Source organism: Patagioenas fasciata, chromosome 2 (genome assembly GCF_037038585.1).
Source record: "Patagioenas fasciata isolate bPatFas1 chromosome 2, bPatFas1.hap1, whole genome shotgun sequence".
NCBI classification, from domain to species: Eukaryota; Metazoa; Chordata; class Aves; order Columbiformes; family Columbidae; genus Patagioenas; species Patagioenas fasciata.
Window position 1 is genome coordinate 53,022,193 of NC_092521.1, and position 21,798 is coordinate 53,043,990.

At 35.3% G+C, this 21,798-nt stretch overlaps 1 protein-coding gene across 3 annotated transcripts in view; it reads right to left on the reverse strand.

The window, feature by feature from the left end:
* The window catches only part of DLGAP1 (DLG associated protein 1), a 408,595-nt gene that overhangs the window by 233,261 nt on the left and 153,536 nt on the right, over positions 1 to 21,798 (reverse strand). For all 3 annotated transcript variants that reach the window (XM_065832405.2, XM_071804221.1, XM_065832404.2), the window contains one exon: positions 18,964 to 19,074. The gene's annotated coding sequence lies outside the window, so the exon portion shown is untranslated. The remainder of the gene's footprint in view (positions 1 to 18,963; positions 19,075 to 21,798) is intronic.

Genomic DNA, 21,798 nt, shown 5'->3' on the forward strand with positions numbered 1-21,798 from the left:
TAGATTATCCTAGACTTCCTTGTAAACATTGTTTATATCTTTTGTGTAGTGAGCTATATATGATTTGTACTTTTTAATTACTGAAATTTCCTTCTCTTCAATGAACTTCTTTATTTCAGTCATTATTTCTATAGTACTAGGGATCGTGAAATGGCAGTTCAACAAACAAACTCTAAAATTATAGTATCATAAATCTCCCAAGACCTAGTTTTAACCTCATGGTATCCTATTAAAATACTTATCATGCTAAATTTTGTTACTTAATTTAAAAAGTTTTGTAGCCTCTAGTCAAATAACATAAATACGTTACTTATCAGAAACATGATATCAGTTAATAAGCTTTGTTAAGCTCAATTCAACGCTCTTTTCTAAGCCTTGAAAATAACCAAAATATTGTACTATCTCATCTGGCTAAATTTAAAACCAATAATTTATATGACTGAATTCTAAGATCTTGTTGATATTCTGTATCATTATTCTGGGCAGTATAAGGCTTTAAAACAACACTGAAAACTGAATACAGATTTTATTATCTAAGATCATATTTTGTAAAACTGAAATGGAAGATCCTTTTGATTTGTGAGGCAATTCACTTACTGCATCCAGATATTTATCAAGCCATTGCCTGTAAGTTGGTGAAAAAACAGTGTGTACTGAGAACATTTTTGACCTCTGGTTTGTATCAACTGCTATTATAAACACATTTCTAAAATCCAGGGTTGGTCTACTTACTACCTTACAATCAAGAAAATCTCTATTAAAAATGTATGGGGTGAGAAGGAAACAGCTTCCTGCATGAAATCCACTTTGGCTTCAGTCACTTGATATTTATTTGTTCTCTGTGTGCTGTACAAAATTACTGAAGCACACAGAAATGACACTTTGCCCTTGGGTGCAATGGAATGATAGATTAAAATGAGTAAATGGAAGACCTAGAGCTTCCTTCGAAGGGAAAAAATAAGCCACTTAAATTCTTTCGAAGTCTTTTCAAGTGTTAACTTTTTTTTTTTTTTTTTTTTTTTATCATGAGAGTGATTATTTAGTGAATCAACTTGACTCTCTTAAAAAAGTAGGGAGCATGAGAACTTGATTAGTTCACCCACAGGTGTGACTACCTTCATAAATACCTGATTTTAATTGAAAGGTACATGTCTTCCGCTTGTGTACGGAAAGACAAGTTGCACCAGCATCAGCTGATGCATCAGAATGCTTCTTTCTGTTGCATCGGGGATGAAACCACCAACTGTACTTCACCCCCAGAAACCAATTTTATTTCATAACATATTTTGACCCTTCACCATAATTTAAGGGACCCTTACAAAGCACGGTAAAACAAGAGCAAATTTCAATTAAATCAGACTGCAGGCTCACACCAATTTTACAAAGTCTATAGGAATTAAAGACACAACTGATGTCCCACACTTAGAGAAAATGGGAGCTTCCCTAGAAATGTTAACATGAAGCAACATTCCCAGAGCACTGACAAGATAATGATAACAGCTTAGTCTTCCCAGACAAAAGCAAAGGGCTATGAGGACAGCTGAGGGTATATATTAGGATATGCTTTTAACGCACAAGCACTGAAAAATGCTGGTGAGTTAAGAATAACCTACAGCTAACCAAAGACTTGCCTGAAGCAGGCAGGTTTGACATCCCCTAAGAAGAAAGGTTGAGAATTGGGCCTATAGTAATAGGACAAGGGGCAATGGTTTTAAACCAGGGGAGATTTAGCTTGGACGTAAGGAAGAAATTTTTGGCGATAAGGGAGGTGAGATTGTGGATGCTCCATCCCTTGAAGTGTCCAAGGTCAGGTTGGGCAGGGCTTTGATATAGTGAAAAGATGTCCCTGCCCATGGCAGGGGAGGTTGGACTAGATGACCTTTAAAGGTTCCTTCCAACTCAAACCATTCTAGATGTCAATGATTGTATGATAGTTCTCCTGCCTTGAGACCAAATGAATGCTTCATTGAAGGTCTGGTATGGAGCTGCAGATGTGAAGTCAACAGATGCGGATTGCTGAGATACCCACACAACTACTAGGTTACTGGGGGCTGAGGTGTTTTTTTTGGGGTGGTGATGATACAGGCTACATTGCTAAACTGTGTGCAGCATGGATGTAATGGACGTCTATCACATGTCAAACAGCATAAAGAGGATCAACAGATAATGACTGATTTTAATCTTTTCTGAATAATATGGGGCATCAGAAAAATCTGTCATAGGCTAGTCAACACAAATACGAAACTTTGGTCTCACTAAGTCCCTAATCTTTAAACTACTAGAGGATGGGAGAAGATTTTTGAGCAGAATGTCTCATTGTATGCTTTGTCCTAGTCCTTTATTTTTCCCTATGGTAGTTGCTGTTTCACATGGCTGAAGACAAGATACAGCATACAAAGCTAAATGGACTTCTAACCTGGTAAGATACGGTTGTCATTATATTAGCAATGTCAAGCCACAGTTCCACCAGATTGAACTGTTCAGTGTCAAAGCCAACCTAAAGGCTTTCCAACCATACCCACCCTATTACTCTTGGGCATTCATCCCAGTGCTGTGTCACAGTGAAGTCAACTTCTTGTCGCAACAAAACAACTGGGTCTGCATGATGGAGTAGGCAAAAATTCCTTTACTCCATTATAGAACACCTTATATTGTGAAACTGTAGCTTCAGAATTCACCAGCAAGCAAAAGCCAAGGGTCAGGCAGCAGGAATCTAGAGAAGTTGTGAATATGTGTCCTCGTACAGAGGTTAAAAAATAAACCCATGATACACACAGAGCAGGCTGAAAAGACAGCGATGGCATTTCAGACAAGGAAATTACTTGCTGTCTGTTCTTCTTGCATTCAGAAAAAATAAACTTTCTGTATCCTCTTTGTTAATAAACAGAAGATTATTAAAGAGATAGTTGACTGCCATAATTCATTTCACCTGCAAGCAGAAGCAGCTTGGCAAGGGTCCAAATATTGGCCTGAGTAATTTTGCCATAAGGTAGCAGAACTTTCCAGGACATGAACAATGATTCAGATATGGACTTCCATTAGAAACAAGGCATGAAAAAAACAGTTAAAAATAATACTACAGTGATGCAAAGAAATAAAAATAAACTATACGCATCTTTTTCTATTTTTCCTCCTCATTTTCAGACCTGTGGTTTTTAATGTTTCTCAGTGCTTCAAAGCTTTCTTGGAAGAGTACAGTCCTTCATATACTAAATAAAAGCCTGCTGAGAAGTAGTTTATTTTTCTTAGCGTTCTTTCCTAGACCTACTTGGAGTTGTCTATTGACGGTGAGTATCCGAGGATCATAGGTTAAAAAGGCTTGGAAAACAGAAGACTAGCTGACTGACTTCCATCAGGCAGTGAATTATCAGAGATAGAAAAACAGCTAATAGTACACAATTTATCTCAACTTATTTTGCTGAGATTTGATTCTGTCACTTTTCAGATTTGTTGTTCAACTGCTAATGTAGAAGCCCACAGGCAAAGAAGACGACACAATTCTGGCAGTCTTGTTTCATCACAGTTATCTGATTTAATCTTTGCTCATTTATAGATATTTTTCAACTTGTAATGAAGACTGCTAAAATAGTCTACCCAGAAACTTCCTCATCCTACCTGCTATAAAAAACAAAACAAACATAAAATTATTGGTTTGAACTTTGGGTGTGTCATACTGAAAAATACAGTAGAGGGAGTGCAATGTAAGATTTATGGTTCTTTACGTAAGATTGACTAACTAGTCTATAAAGTATCTATTTTTAGAAAAGAATTCCTATCAAAGATTTCAAGCTTCAAGATATTGATATTTTTGGTCTGATATGCAAAACATATCCTGAGTACAAACACAATTTTGGCACAGTAGAATACCCTTAGAAATAGTAAACTCATGCATTTCCATCCATAACTGGAGTTTATAACACTCATGAGCCTATATATTGTTACAAGCATTCTGGAAGATACTTGCACGTTCAGAACTATTACATGGGTGAAAAATTAAGAACATTTTCCATCTCCAAGCACCAAACTCTAAGCTGGACACTGAACTCAGGATTTCGAAATGACAAAAAAACCCATAAACTGTGCACTACTTGAAGAAAATAAAGCCCATAGTATCTACTGCAAGAAAAAAAAAAATCAAAAATACAAGATAATGGCTTGTTTTTGACAATCTTTGTAAAATTTTCTGTAATGAGCTTGCTACAAATTCATAACTACATAAATATATCTGTTCAGCATGAAAATGACACTAACACAGGTAAAACAGAACTTGCTCCCATCCACATCAACATCAACTTGTGGGATAAGGTACAATTCAGCAGAAGTGATAACAGGATCGATCAGACTCTCAGAAACTTATTGCATCAATAAGAACAAAAGCTTTGATTTTCCCACAGGTCAGAATATGTAACACAGACACATACATTCTGGGATGTTAATTTTTGGAAAAAGCTGAACTCTAATATCACAGAGGATCCTTCTAGTGAATATACAGGTCTCCTAATTCTAATTTACAGTAGATAACTTGAGAGGCTTTGCTATACAAAAATTTTATTTTATGTGTTTTGGTGGAATCTGGTAGTGTCTCTTTACTGTACTGCTTATTTTGCAAATTGTTGCAGCTTTCAATATCTATGACTGTCTTAAAGATCCTCAAATTTATCAACATAAAGTATTTTGCATTTATTTCTTGTATTTGGTATCATACAGAGATAAAAAGGGAAAACCAGAGCCAGCATAAAGAAATGAAAGATACAGATCAAAGTGGTGATGTGGGGCATATGCTCAAGGAAAAGTGACTGAATAGTAGACTGATCCCCCCAAAATTGGCTACTAAAGTATCATAACAGAAGAAAAGAAGATGTAAAAGAGTTTAAGAACGGGGAGGCAAGAAATGCAGGACATCATCAGATCATACTCTTACGGTACCAGTATTTTTCTAAACTAAAGGAAATCTGTCTACAGCTTCATGTTCATAGAGCTTGATGGAAAGTTCGATTTCATAACGAGAACCAGGGGAAATAAAGAGAGATGAGCCCTTTATTAAAACTTACAGTTACAGACAGGACCTCTGTCACACCACCTGCACTGCTGATTAATAGAAATGCACCCTGGGCCAAAGCAAAATGCCTCAAGAAATATTTGCACCACAGTGTGTGACAGAAAAATCTTGCAAAGATCCTTTGGAGATTTTATTTTATTTTATTTTATTTTATTTTATTTTATTTTATTTTATTTTATTTTATTTTTTTCCCTGAATCAAACGCCTTGAAATTCACAGGTTTCCAGATCAAGCCTGCAAGTTAATGCATGTACACTAATTTTATTTGATTGTCATATGAGAAAAAATGTTTAATTATGGTAAATTCTATAAACTATTTCTTTCATTTTCTTCCTTACCTTTCTAGCTCTCGCTCAGAAACAAGTGGAATATTCGCACTGTGGGATTCATGTATCCTACTGTCACAAGGACCCTTTTTAAAAAACAAGGCAAAAACATTAGGATGTCTAAGATGCCCAGGATTTCTTACATGTTTAGTGCCTCTCCTCTCTCTTTCTGGAACACACTTATTTTCCTCCCAAGAAATATCAAAGATGCACTAAATTTATCATAACCTTCACTTACTCTTTGATTTTAAGCCATCCAAGTGTAGAAAAAAGAAAATGACATAGAATGACATTCATGCCTTAGCAGAATGTCAGCACGTGGCTTCTATAATGCCTAAGAAAGAGGGATTGCTACTTAAGAACAAATTTGCTTCATTCAGTAGCAATGAAAGTACTAAACTATGGAGACTGATTATTTTAATAAATGGTCCTGACAAGGGCTTGTGAACCTGCCATCATACTTTCAGTTAAGAATCTGGGATTGTTTTTTTATTATTTTTGATATTAGGATCCTATAATCTCTGATTTTCTTTAGGAAATGGGCTCTCTCACTCCGTTCGGTTTGCAAAGATGAGTTACTATGGAACAAGTACTCTGTTGAATAATTGCTACCTAAGTTGTATTGACATGAGCATTTAAACTAACCTTACTTTTTTCTTCCCTACACATTTACTGACTCCAGTTTGCTCTGTGCATATGTTACTATGATCCACCTATCAAGCTTGTTGAATAAGACATTTCTTACAAAAATGGAAGTTGAGTGCCTACTGAGGACAAAAAGTTGTTTTACAAGTTGTTAATGCAGCTGGAAAATATCTTTTTTCCTACCTCTCCAGAGCTTTCCCAGTTTTCAGTCTATGGCAGCACAGCATCACTCCCTCAACTCAATTTTCACAGATTGAGCGTTCCAGATTATGTTTTCCTATGCACAGTAATTTGAAGTTGCAGAGTAACATTATTAATTACTAATTACCCATCTTAGAAGTTATTATCTAATACTTTAATAATTGATTAATTACAACAGAAGTTCTACTGTGAAGTGGAAACAAAGTAGCTATGCTTTGAAAAAGCTCTCTGATTAGATCTGTATATAACAAGACACTCTTTGCTCATATAAACTGCTTTCCTTATTAACTTGCATGATGCATGCACATTCTTGCTCTGCATGATTCAGTGACTCTGAAGTTTAATAGTGCCTTTAAGTAGAACCACTGTAGAGAAACCGATTTTAGAAGCAAGATAAAAATTGGCTAACAGTGGTAGAACTTGAGGAATTAGAGCTGATGCTTTGATTGAAGGATTTTCTCAGAAATATGCAAAGAATTGAGACTGCATGCATTCAGTCAAGAATGTATTCTTGATACGAAGACTACAAAACAGCTCCCCCACATTGAAATAGTAGATACAAAATAACCTTTAAAGTATTTGTGACTTTTGAAGAAAATTGACAAAACAATAGCAATTCACTCAGAATTTACATTTACAGTTGTTAGAAGACTTTACCCTGCAAGTAAATGTTATCTAGCTGTCCAATTAATCCCTTATAGACCATCCAAGAGTAGCATTAATTGCATGAAACAGTTAGAAGTAGATTATTATCTTCACTGGAAATGGAGCAGCCAAACAGTAAAGGTCATATATATAACCCCTAACCTGACGGAAAGTCAATTTGAAAAATCTCTGTGTGACCCTTACTCCTCATTCACTTTATTCACAGTAGTTATCCAGTAATTATTTTCACTTGAGGGTTTTTTTTGTTTAAAATATATAAACACATTCCATAAGTATGCATTTAACTTACAACTTGTGAAAGGGCTAAATATAGTAGCAGGCATGTTGCCTGGTTGCACATTGCAGAAGTGTGACATTTGGTATCCAAACTGCGATAATATGGAAAATTGGAAGGATACAATGAATTACAAAGGATTAGGCACTGCAACCTAAATAGGACACTATACGTAATATACCTGTATACATTAGAAATACACATTATATAACATCTGTAAATCCTTTTTTCTTGCCTTTCTGCCAGTTAGGAATTTACCAAAAAAATCTGTGCTTGAGTTGTTCTTAGAAAATAGATGCAAACAAAATAAATACCAAGTTAAAAATGAAAAAGTAGGATACTTTTACCTATGTACAAATTATTGGTTTGGGGTAGTTGGTCAAGAATTATAGTAGTTATTAAGTGTGGACACAAACTGCTAAATTGTCCTGGTTTTGGGCCTAAATTATAAGTTCTTTATTGAGTAACGATACATGACAGCTTTAGTATGTTATCACATACGTTTTGCTCTATAATGGAAATAGAAAAAGCACCAGTAAGAAAAATCCCAGTATAAAAATATTAATAGTGAAATCCTATCTCTACAGAATGTATTTTCCAAGATAGAGGTAAATATGTCTGTGACAAGGGTATAACCCCATGCATGAACACTCACATGCTTCATTTTTTCTAGTATGAAAATCCAGAAAAAAAGGAATCTGCTAAGTGCAAGCAGAGCAAACTTCACACCCCACCACAGCCTCCTGCCCAGTACCCTGCAGATCCATCCTAAGGCCTATGAAGTACTACATCCCACTGCAGCTATCATTTGAATAACACATTCTCTCAAATTATGCAATTTTCAGAACAACTCATACATGATGTATTTGGTAGTAATATTTCCTACTGGAAGGTAAAGTGGTCTGCAAAATCTCAGTTAGTTACATAAATATGAAAAATACATATAACAGTTTTTCAGTCTGAGATTACATATGAGTAATGTAAGAGGTGAAATTAGTAATTATCTCATTTTCATAATTAAAAGAGGGATGGTTACAGACAACCAGAAGAGCAAACCTTGCCTTGTAGTTCCTTAGGCCTGTTTATATTCTGGGTTAAGAAACAGTTGATTGCACTTTTGTACAAGAAGTTGTATTTTATGAAGAAGGATATTTAAAAACCACCTGGGAGTCTTTTTGCCCCCTGAAGTCCACCTATTCTTCTATTATAACCAGATTTTCTCTTGCTAAACAGGAAACATTTCCATTTAAAAACTGGTAGTTTTTTCTGTTGTTGTCAGTTCTTGTTTGTGTTTTGTTTTTTTTTTTTTGTTGTTGTTGTTGTCATTTTGTCAGTTGTTCCTCTAGAGCTGTAGGGAGAGGCACATCTCAGGGGGGTGGGAGGGAGGGAGGCAGTAATCTGTCCTCATCATTTAGGGATTTGGTCAAAACCATTATTCGTTGGTGCTATTTCCACCACCTAAAGACAGACTTTAGACAACTTTCTCAGATTAAACCAGTAACTTGGTCCTGGTCGCCTCGGGTGAGATGTGCTCAGCCATAGCACCCAGACTAACACCACTCATGGAAAGCATTTGAGAACTGAGAATGAAAAGTAAAATATGAAACTTATTAGAGATCCATAATGCAGCAAAATAAACTTGTGTCTGATATTAAATGGTCATTTCAGAACTGGTGCAACAGGTAGTAACATCATAGTTTAGCAAAATAATAATTCATTTATAGTGAAAGTTAAACATCATATGCATTGAAAAAAGAATATTCATAGATGTTATTATTTTATTTCCATCAACTACAGCCTCTGCATAGATGTACATAATTTAAATAATGAAACAAATAACACTACACTATGCTAAGCAATAACATTCATCAATTACATTGCTGATTTTTCTAGTCCAATTTCACACTCATTCAAGCTTAGATTAACAGATGATCCTTGGCTGACCAAAGAATAATAGTTTCTGAGCTAACAGCCTTCCCAGTGAGCACACACCTCTGCCAGCCTTCACATTATACCCCCAAGCAGAAGTTCAGCTGTAAAATTTGAAAACAAAAATTACAACATCATTGTTGACACAAGCTATTTGTGGGTTAAGTGATGATGGCAGGTGAGAATTAACGGTGCTCAGCAACAGATTTATTTCCCGGAGAAACTCGCTTGCCGTAGAACACGCCCTCTTTGGCTCTATCAAATAAAAGACTTTCTCAGCTGTGGGCCCACAGTGAGAGCACGGAAGACAAGAGTGCCAACAGAAATCAACAACAGCAGAAACACTGTATTACCTGCGTCTTGTCTAACACCTGGATTTAATGGCATCAGTGGGAATAATCAAAGGCTGTTAGAAGCCCACTAAGTTTTCCCTGGCGAGTAGCCAGTGCAAATCCAAGTCCATTTCCCAGAAGTGTTTCAAACACTGCGGACTCTCATCTTCCCACGTAGCAAAGGGACACGGATCACCCAAACACCAACTCTGTTGTCCACAACAAAATTGCTGTCCTGAGACACCTACCTGCCCTCTAAAATTGCCATAAACCATACATTTCCTCTTGGAGATGCCTTCACTTTCAGGACCCTCAGATAACTCCTCACATTAGAGGGATATGGAGAAAACAAATTGCTTCATGTGTGTCAGGTTATCAAGTATCATTATGACCAGAACAGCAAAGTATAATTAACAGATTAAATAGGTTCTGCACAGAAATGCTGCCATCTTTTCCTAGATATAAACAGGTAGATTTTTTTAGACTAAAAAAGTAATAGATATCAATATAGATAGAGAGATTTTGGGATCTAAATATTTATTCAGACCAGGATATGAAAGTCCCAGCTTTCACAGATATTTTTTTTTTTCAGGGGTAAGGAGGATTACTAAAAAACTGCAGGGAAAATTGTTGAAACGATTAAGAGAATTAATATAAATTTAATCAGGATTTGACAGAGTGATGTTTGATGTATAAATCAAGTCTGAAAAATATGCCACAAATTAGCATTCTGCTTCCCTGAAAGAAGGCAACATAGCATTTGTGCCTCATGCATTTTCCCTTGGTTTAGTACCACTGTAGCTATGAATAAAAATATAGCTAATATTATGCATTTAGAAGGATAAACAAAACTAGTAATTTTTCAAAGTCAGATTTTTTTTTCCTTCTTTTGCACAGAGGTCCAGCTCCTCTATGGAAGGCATTTCATTTCATGAAGTTAAAAAGAACACTATATCACATGTCTCTAAAAAAACAAGCATTAAATTTATTCAAGATTTCCTCACAGAAAATAAATAGGTTTTCTTTTCTCAAACATAGAGAAAATGAACCAACTCTGATAGACTTTGTAGCAGTATAAACTCTCAGTAACTATAAAAATACAAATTATTCCACCAGTCCTTTTCAATCATTCTAATGAAGAAGGACCTCTGACGTAGTACCAAAATTATTATGAAGAACCACAACATAACAATATTGTGTATATAATTAGTGAATCAAATGAAACAGCATTGGAGACAGAACAGCTGTAATACAGGAAAATAGTGACATACTGATTCAATAAACTATATTTGTCATTCTCAATTTGTTTTACCATTTGGATTTTAATTACAAATCAAATATCTAATCTAAGATGAAACCAGATAATTAAATTTATGCTAGGTATGTGTTTCCAGAAAGTCATCAATCTAACATTTTAGAAAGAGGGAAGAAAAGGTTTTCTTTTAGTTCATTATGATTAATTTGTGTAAATATTAGGAAACCACTGAGTAAATAAATATAATGAAAATACAATAGCGATACAGAGCTGTACATATGAGAGCTACTTAATATAAGAAACATTTAATTTAGTATTTACAAGCTAAAAAGTATTGGTATTATTGATTTTCTCTTGTTCCCTGACAGCTAAACAATTACTCGGAGAAGACGTTCTACAAGTACACAATCTTACCATAATATCAAGTGTAGTAAAGATTAGTAAATAAAAATAAAAAACCCACCACATTGTTGAAGGCTACAACAGTCCGACAGTGCAGGATGAACAAACTCTTGTAGTAGAAGGATAGTAGGATACAGCAATTATTTTCTGTTTTGTCAGATACTCAGGATATTGATATCTCAACAAGAGATCAATTCATTACCCAAACAGTCTCAAGGTAGTAATTTGTCTAACCCTAAACCAGATGCTCTGTCAAATAAGGTAATTTCTAAAACTATGCTGTGTTCTGTCTGGTTCTGTCATGCTTTCCCCACAGCGTGTTCTCCTTTGCTTATTGTTGCTCTAAGACACTAACTCTTGTGATACTTCAAGAAACCTGACTGGTGTCACCAAGTATCAAAGGATCAAAGCCAGATCAGAAATCTTGCTGCAGGACAAAGTTCATCCTTGTTAAAAATTTCCTCTGGAAAAAGAACAATCCTACAAGGGTTCAAAAGCATCTGCATGGAGGTGCTGGTTTTAGTATCATAGCTTGCTTATTGCTGGTGCATTAAAACAGCTGTACCTCCTACAAAGTTGCTTAGATATATCTCTCTTATGTCAGATTGCTCCTGATCTTAAATCTAAGAAGTTCTATAGTTACTTAAAGTCATATTTCAAACCAGTGGTGTTATTTATTTCTTGAATTCATACTGAATGCCTTCAGTCTTGCCAGTATTATTTTGCTTTTGGACAGATTCCACATCACATATCAAAGAAAATATGTTTTGATCTAATCAGTCCAGTTTGTACCTCCTGGGACAGCTAGCTTGCCTCATCTCCTTGAATACACTTTCTGAGTTATATTTTAAAATCAGATAGAAAGACAAAAATTACATTTATTTGGTATTTTCACAAAATGCTTTAGGAAACTAGATATACACATACGCATAACCACACATATATAATGTAATATAAAGAAATATGATATAATAGTTACATGACTTACTCTCTGCAAACGTTTCTCAGACTCATTTGGCTAAATCAATAAGTGAACTTAGTTTATTATAAAACAGCACAATTCAACTTTTACTGTGTTTAAAATCTAATTTTAACAAGGTCTATCCACCAGGAAGCCATGTACCCTCTAGACCAGAGGGCATTTTCATGCAGTGCTCTGAAGTCAAAGTCACAATAGTGTTGCAGGAAAGCGTGACACTTCTCTGAGACACAGGGGAACATTAGAGCATATAATTTGAACTGATGTATTATAAAGCTATTGAAGTTAACAAAGATATATATAACTTTTTGGCTCACGTTATTACTTGTTTACTTACAGAAACCAAACCCCCCAAACTGCTAATATTCTGCACTTTCAGTTTCTCAGTCACTAACAAGAAATAACCAACTGCTTGGACAATGGGTACCTTCAACTGAAGTACCTTGCTGAGATGTCCTGACTTTAAAAAAATAAGATATTTTAAAATTGTCTTACACCTAATTAATTTTCCAGCACTGGACATCACAACAGCTGCTTTTTGGTTTGAACTTTTATAAGCTATGTGAAGAAAACACACAGCATTTCTTATCAATAATTTGTCTGAAATACATATTGCTTCATCTCCTTGTTGGACTTGATAGACCACATGGAAGATCTACATGATAACAATGAGAAAATCAGCAATCAGTATAATTTTATTCTGATAATGATATATAGATCATAAAGATGACAAATAGCTTTTATATACTGATACAACCCCAACAAACTAATATAATAACCTTCTTGTCACACTGACATCTTGGATAAACAAATTTCCAAAATATGTGATACATCAACAGCTACATAAGCACTTATTTATCTTTGCACTTTACACTCAACTCCATTAACTTTTACGTAAATTACAATTATTTATACACTGACTTTTTAACACTGGACTGACATGTCTGGTTTTTTATACAAAAAAAAGTAAGTTTAAAAACCTGTTGAGTCAAGAAAAAACCCTAAAACCTCAATGTTCTAGGTTACTACTCTATACTTAGCGTTCATGAGGCAGAATCAGGATTTCTAGAGCCTTAAAAAAACTCGGATTTGTGAGTACAAAACACTCAGAATAGAATCCAGCTCTGATTCAAGTGATACAGTGATCATCCTCACCCATAAATGAGCTTTACTTTGTTCTCCATGACCATCCTATGTCAGATGCATATCTCTGAAAAATAATACTAGGAAATGGGTTTGTAAATAGTATTTGTACTGATTACAGATCTGGTTTACAGGATGGGTGGCTCTTAGCCATAGAGACCCTAGGCAGTGAAGTGTAAAAGGAAAGAAAATAGATAATTTTTACATTAAGGGCTGTAGTATCCAGTGACAGTGAACTTACTGCTTGTACTGGTGCGTGACTGGATGTTTAATATGTCTGCGTAGGTCCTAATTCAACATAATGCTCATGGAGGTAAAATCAAGGCAGCCAGACTCATTCATTTAAGATCAGTTTTCCTAGTAAGAGACAATGGTCTCAAGCAAATTCTTTATATAGATAGTATGACAGAAAACCAAGAAATAATACATCTATCTTGTCAACACACTCAGACCACAGAGGAGGTCCTGAAACATGACTGACAATTCCTGTTTGGGCAATCAAATCAGCTGCTGAAAGACAACCAGAAAGAACAACTGTTGCTCAGCTGCTCCGTGCCACCCATGCACACAAGCCTGGTCTTCTGGTCTTTTCCCTATCAGCAGCAGAAGAACAGAGGTGGAATAGCATCCCATTACTGCAACATGAGTGACTCTTATTAAACAGATGGGGTATAAGTACTTCAATAGCAATCTCAAGTAGCTCCTATTAGGCCAGAACATTTTTTAGCTATTCTCACAAATAAATAAATGAGCTGACTCTGTGAACAAAAGAGGTCACACAGTTTGACCTGTTGTGTAACACATCAGGGACCATCTCACACTGCTCTGCAACACCTTGGACCAAGCCCCATTTGTAAACCAAAAGCAGCATATTGCTTTTAGCTTTGCTGTATTTCTAGAGGAACCCAAGAGATCTTGGTAAATTTAATGAGTACATTTCAAGGATGTTTGAGCCTCTAATTCCCTAAATTGCTTCAGCAATCCTAGCCTTAACGCCAAATGATATTTTTTAAGTTACAAGAATCCACAGCACTGCTTGGTAAATTGTTCCAATGTGTATTTACTCCTGCTTAAAAATATGCACTTTGCTTCCATTTCTAGGTTTAACTTACATGTACTGGATATTTTTGTCATTGCTTCTGAGTCTCAGAAGCTCAGTATTTTGTTGTCTTCCACAGTAAGAAGATCTTTTTCCAACTTCAGCCCTATTCACCCCCCAAAAGACTGAATCAAACCAGCTAGTATTTTTAGTCTGAACTGAACCAATCTTGTGGCTTCTTCCAAAGTCTCTCCAGTTTTCTACACCTTTGTCGAATGTGAGTACCTTAATGAAGTAGGCCCTAAAGTGGCCATATTTGGAATAGAAAGGTGACCCTCTCCTATTTTTAATCCCAAGTAGTGCATTAAGCTGCCACCTGCAGAATCCTGTTACAGTTGGTAACATACCATGCTGTCAAAAACCTTTTCAGAATTTTGATTTATGGGATGATGGCATAGGAAGAAGGACCACAACTTCTCCTACAAATAACTGGGTGACACTGACTGTCAAAAGGCAGGAGATGAAAGGTGCATTTCTGAAACAAATTTATATAAAAAATTATTATAGCTGTGAGGAATTGTTATCTATTTCTGCTAGCTGTGACAAAGTGAAATTTTGTTCAGACTGATAAAGAAAAAGTGATGGCCTTAGCTATACTGAATATCAAACTTCTTCTCTATTTTTTTCTTTTTTTCCCCAATTAAATATTTAACTTGTCTAAGCAAATTCATTGCATTTTTTATTACTCAAAGATAAGTCTTTATAGTTTCTGGTTATTAAAGTCTCTATAGTTTTTAGTTATTAATGATTGTTTCCCTGTTTATCAATAGAAATGGAAGTTTTGATACAATACTTTATATCTCGGCACTTCTCTATCTGCAGTTTTTGATATTTTTCTCTACCTGTTTACTATAACAACATTTCCCTTATATCTGCACAGATCATGATTTTGCAGAGTTATGACATTATTGTTGTCACTACAGCATTCAAATCTAAGGAGTGGTTAGGAATAATTTCAGTATGAAGATCATCCCAAAACATTACGTATATTCCCTGGACTCCACCTTGCCATGGATGCAAAAATGTATTTGGCTCTTTACATTTCATCATGCCTCTCTTGGTGTATACATACTGTTGCTTAGCATAATTATCCCTATCTTTTATTTTGATGTTTGGTTCTCCCATAAGTAGCCATGGAAGCAGAATATATAAAGTGCATTTTCATTTGAAATTTCCTGTTTTATCTAATAGACAAGACAATTCACCTGTCTATCTCATTGTCCTTTAAATTTATTTTCTCTGATTCATAGGCTTTGTATATCCAATCAGGGAATTACCATTCAAGCTATAATAAGAAGTCTTGTCTTAGTTTTTCTTCAAAAAACCCCAAGCAAGTCATGATCAGGTTTCAATTAGCATCTGAAAGCTGTTTTTATTTTATATTTGATTACAGTAACCTTTGCCTCATCTAAGCTTTTGTGCCTTCTCACTGTACTTTACCTGAGGCAATACTTCTAATTTTTCTCATTACAGCTGTTACCTTCACAAGAACATTAGTAAAATACCTTACACTTCCTCTTGTACTGCATCAAAGATCATCGTATCTTTTAACTGTTAATTTGTTCTCTATGTCTTGTGTCCTTTTCCTCTAAGGAAGAATATTTTCAAGAGCCTGAGCCTGCTGCATAATTAGATCACACAAAACATCCACTACCCTATCTTCCGATAAGACAGGCAGACCTTAAGATTTACATTTCTTTCATACATTCTCCCTGAAGAGGATTAATTATATTCCTTTTGTTTGCTCTCATTAAAGTTCAATTTCTTCTGCGTCCGTAACACATTTCATATAGATTCTCCTTATCTGAATTTTTCAAAGCCTAGTCATCTCCCTGCTGATAAATGTAAATGTCTTGATTTAATGGCATATTTAAACTCCATCTGCATCTCTCTTGAACAAAATTCACTATAGAGCAACATACATTGATGATATATTCCTTATGAAAATAAATGGACCACACCCCGTTATTTCTAATAAATGTATCACTAGTCAAAATACCTTCTTCAATGACATAATGTTTCCTTTTGTATTCCTTTGTTAAGAGATTTCTTATGCCCCTACCTCACATTGTTTTGCCCTAAGCAAAACGTCCCCTTCACAGAAGAGCAATAAATGGGTAGGAAACCTCACAGAATCTGGTGTTTCTTCTGAGAAGCATCTGTATCTTCACAGGACTAATTAGCTTCTGTTGTTTTGTCCATTCAGATTATTCTAAAATTAATGGTATTTTTTTGTGTAGTTCTAACAGTGTTTTGGTCGCATTCATGTTGATGTATCCCCCAGCATTTCCTTCATTTTATAAGCAATTAGTTTTCAAAAAACCCTAATGTATTTACAATAAAAAATCACTCCCTTCTGCATTCTCCAAATGATCATCTGTATTGAAAAAATTCCCTTTTACACCTCCAAACACTCAGCGAAAAAAGTTTCTACTCTGCCCCCCAAGTGTTGGTGCCTTTGCTTCTTCTGAGTAAGCAGAGGGTTGCTATATAAGGAGGAGCGTGTGTGTCTATATACAGCTACAAATACCCTATTCAAAATCTTAAATACCCTATCCAGAACTGAGTGGATCAACTGAATAGGTAGAGTCTATAAAATGTCATAAGAAGGAAGAAATTTGACAATGTAACTAAATCACAAGTTTACTTAATAATTATAAAAGGGAACCACCAATACTCAGGTGAACTTCGAGTAAAACTACAAGCAAAATTGGATATGAGATTGTTGCTGGAAAACATCTGTCATGATGCATGTGAATTGACAATACGTATTTCCTAATTTTTGCAGAAGTGAACACACAGTCTTAATAATGTTCTTATTGCATCATTCTTAACATCCTTGGTCCTTCAAAAAGACACATGCCCAAATCCAGGTGCACAGAACAGCCAAAGTTGAGCACAGCTGTAAGAAACTGAACACTGGGAATTCTGGAGATAGTAATTTTATCTAAACCACAGGGAACTGAGGGGATAGATTTTTTTTTTTTCTTGGTGTATGAAAATGCATAGTGATCGGTATAAATACATATAAGTAATAAGTAAATGTATTACTGTGAAAAACAAATTCCTAAGCTAAACATCCAATTTTTACTTGAGAAAATCACATCATTGCAAACATTGTGTTGCCATTTCAATCAAGTTCTAGATTTTTACAGATGGCCAAACTTAGACAAAGATAGTTCAACTGACCCTGTCAGTTTACATTGTGAGAAAATACAGGCTAATTCCAAGTCCTACTCTGCAAAGAAAATGCACCACTTTTTCTAATATATACGTAACCTTAGAAATATATACTTGCAACCTATAAGTACATATATGCATGCTCTATATGTAACATACAGGATCAAATAAGCATATATATTATGTGTAAGAAATCATCATGGATAGAGTTTTATGGCTATGGAAATGTTGCAGCAGCATTGGTATTTTCTCCTCTTATAGTAAGTTTGCTAAAATACAAAGCGGTTTCTACTGCTGCGTAATTAGATAACACTCTAACAGAAAGAACTTAGATGTCTTTTAAGTGAGATATCCATTGAAATTTTTTACATAAAGGGAAAACAATAAGTAAAGATCACTCTGGAGTGATACAAAGTGATACAAAGTATTCCAGAGATGTAAGACATTTTATTCAATATCTTAAACTTACACTCCAGGGAAATTTACAAATTGAAGTATAGTATCATACCTAACTCATCCCAATATACCTATAGCCAATTATATAATTAATATATTAATTTAACATTATACTTAAATTGCTTGTTACTGAACTGTAAACAGTAGAATTATCATAATTCTAAGAGTTACTTTTAAAATCATATCAAATCATAAGCAGCATGACCACCATTTTAAAAAGACATATAAATTAAAAATACTCTCTCTAGTGCATGCATGTTTAAGTCTGTCAGATGGTAATAAAATAAAGCATAGGGAACTGTTGATTTTAATGTCTCAATATGATTAGCTTTGTGAAATACCTAAAGTTCACCACATGTCGACATTTCACCACTACTTGCTTTGTGTTCAAGAGGTCAGAGATGCCAGAGGTTGGCTTATCTTCAGTATGTCTACCAGGACAGTAAGGTCCTGTCTTTGTGTTAAAAAAAAAGCTGCGCAACTGTGTAAAGGAAAGTTCTTTTGCTACCAAAGCTTCTCTGGGCCACTTTAATGTTGAATCCAAGATGCTGCAACCACTCTCTCATGTTGTCTTCCATACTTAATTTTTGGCTCTGATCCCTCTCTTTCCTTATACTGCTCCAGGCCAAATCAATCCTTTCCTCTCATGCTCTCTATGCTCTCTCCACAACTGTGGCACATCTAGTCCTATGGGGCTCTACTCAACATTGAAGTTTAATGCTTCATTTTTATGTTCACGTCAGACACATGAAAATTGTTCATGACAACCTTCAAAGGCACCTGATACTAACGCTGCAGCCTGCACACTTAGATAAGTACAAAGATGGGTTATCATAGAAATCATTTTCTAAGCCAAAATAGCAAGCTATCAAGCTACCTTCATTTCCACTAAAGCAGTTCAGAATGTGCAATAATTTGGCCTCCTGCCTTTTACAAGAAAATCTGGAGAAAAATGAATAAAAGTGATGCAGAGACAGATCAAGGAGAATGATCAAAGAATAAGAAAAAAGGACTTACCTCCTTTAGTCAGTTTTCCATTTCAGTTTGTTTCAATAGTTGAAGAAGGAAGAGATTTTTAACACACTCTTTAATTCAGATGTCACTTCCAATATTTGACGCTTGACTGTTCTGAAACACAATCAAAGTGTAGCAGTTAAAACTACTAGCCTGAACCAAGATAAAATTATCAACATGCCAAGAAGCTATGTATTCATTTAAAATCACAGCAATATTGAGAGGCTTTGTATCAACGGTCAGTGGCAAAATTTCCACATGGTACCACACTGTACTCCTTGTAAGAAAAAGGCACCAAAAAATTATATTTAGATTGCATAATGCTGCATTCGTGGTGCCATCTCACATATTCTACTCTCCCTGCGCAAGGGATGAAGAGTTTGGCAGTTCTTTTACAGAAAGATGCAAAGACTAGTTGTATGTGATTGCCTCAGTGAATCTACTGAGTCTCTGCAAGCTCATCTCCCTCCCAGTCTCATCCTGCTACAACCTTTTCTCACACTACAGAAGCACCATGGAGTCCTGCTGCCTCTGTCTGGAAAAGCAGAGAAAGGTGAGAAAACTTGACCAACCACCCAGCTGTTTCACGGTGCTTCCCCACCAGCATCCAATCAGTGGTGGACAAAATTGCAATGGCAAATCACTGCACATTACAATATACGAATTTTTTAAATTATATAAATTGAAAATACTTATTTCCAAGCCATTCTCTTCCTCTGGCAAGGAAAATGATATATATGCTTTTTGGTTCTTAGTTTTCCAGTACTAAATACTGAGAATAACAGAAATAAATGGCTTTCCTCTGTGCTCTATATATGAGCTGTATGAGTCATCTCACTATTTCCAGTTTTGTTTCTCATCACTTAAAGGTCTAACCTATTTTATTCTAGGCTTTTTGTTGTTGTTGTAATGTGAACAATTCGTACGTACAAGACAGAAGAAGCATATTTTTTTTTTTTTCTTTCTGCAATAGCAATTAACAGCTCCTATCAAACTTTTACTGTAAAGCATATTAAAAGAAAGAAAAAAAATGTATGGCTAGGTCTGCTTTGGTACTAGTCTCAGACTATAATGAAGTATATTCAGTAAAACAACTTGTTTGATGTGTTGAAAACTCCAAAGTGATACTACTCTCTTCATGATCATCCAGAGAAACACCTTTACACAGACCACAGTTAATTATTGGGCACCAGTTGTCAGAAAAAGCAAGTAAAAATTTTCAGAGCAAAAATAACCTGCAAATATTAGAAACTCATGTTTATAAAGCCAGAAGAAACCAACCCCATCAGACAATCTTATGTCCCATTTCCCACAGCCAAGAAAACTTTCTTAAATGAACTCCTTTGAAAATGGGATGCACATCTTCATAAAGCAACAAGCTTTGGGTTGAAGTTCTTCCAAATAACTGCTAAGAGGACAGGAACAGCCTCTGTACGCAGCACAAGTTTATTTCTGGGAATTCCTTAAATTCAAAAGCAGCCAAATTGATGAAGACTGCAGCCTGTCTTTTGTTACTGTCTTTTTATTTACTATGAGACCCTGTTCCAAGATGAACTAAATTCTGGCACTCGTTCAGAGTCTCTGAAATTAATGTCTGAATTGAAACACATTCCACCAGTGCTCCAATGACAGCACTTTGTGCATAGCTGGCTTTGAGGGCCTGCCTCTCCCCTGAGGTATATGTCCATCTTTAGTGTATTTCTTTGTAAGTCTAAAACTAACTTTACAGTTCTTTCTGTACAGTTGGTCTTTAATTCACTTTTCTTTTTTGGTTGTGTAGGTTTTTGTGTCCGAAGGGGTAGAAATATATGTTTAAAGCAGAAGAACATCATGGTAAAACCAAGTTGGGAGATCAAAAGAGAGGTACAGAACCAGAAATTACTTTTAAATCATTTCAGACATGCATAGATTTCCAGTTGACAGGATCTCTTTTGAGAGAGGCTTTAATTTGACTACAATATTGACTACAACATCATCATTTCAGATTTTCCTTGAGAGTATAAAATTGGCAGAGTATATTTAATTGCAACAAGTACAGTGGAATTATTTTTCCACAAAAGATCCCCTTAGGGAGATTTCAAAGATAAATCTCTAAAGGATCAAATCAGGCAGGTCCTGCAGAGCCTTCCATTTTAAGGACTTCTCTGAACCCATTGAAACTCCAATATTTGAAGATTTGCTTGAGAATCTCACTGAAGCTGGGCTCAACTGTGTTTCTCTTAACTGGTAGCATTCACTTGGATAAGAGAACCTAAACTTGTCAGATATGTTTAGTGCTGACAGAGAGACTGAGGCCAGGCAACATAAAGGTATCACCTGTATCACATGGGTGTTAAGCACACTGTAAACCACTGCCTAAAATGAAAAAGAGACAAAATTTGAGAGGAACTTTCTGCAAACATGTAAGTATTTCTGATACAGTTTTGAGAGATGGTCACAGATTAGTGTGCTTGAGGCTCTGTACTACATACAGCACTATCCAAGTCAACAGTCCAATTAAATTGTTTTAATAGTTTTTAAATTGTTTTAATTCTTCATGCCTTTTGCTTTTGATCTTTCTTAGTTGTGTATGTCCATGCATGCCAGTCTTCTCTGCCCACTATCCCTATTTTTTAATTTTTTAAACTTTTTATTTAATCAGAGAGATACTGCCTTAAAAGGTTCACAGAAGAGCAAGATGACGATGGAAGGTACACAATGACTTCTGCATGAGGAACAAATGAATAGGGTAAGACTCTTTAGTCTCAAAGAGTGAACTGAATCACGGAAGATTATTAAAACATGACTAGTATGGAGAGGGTTAGTAAAGCCATCTTTTTTTGACTGCCTCATTCTGAC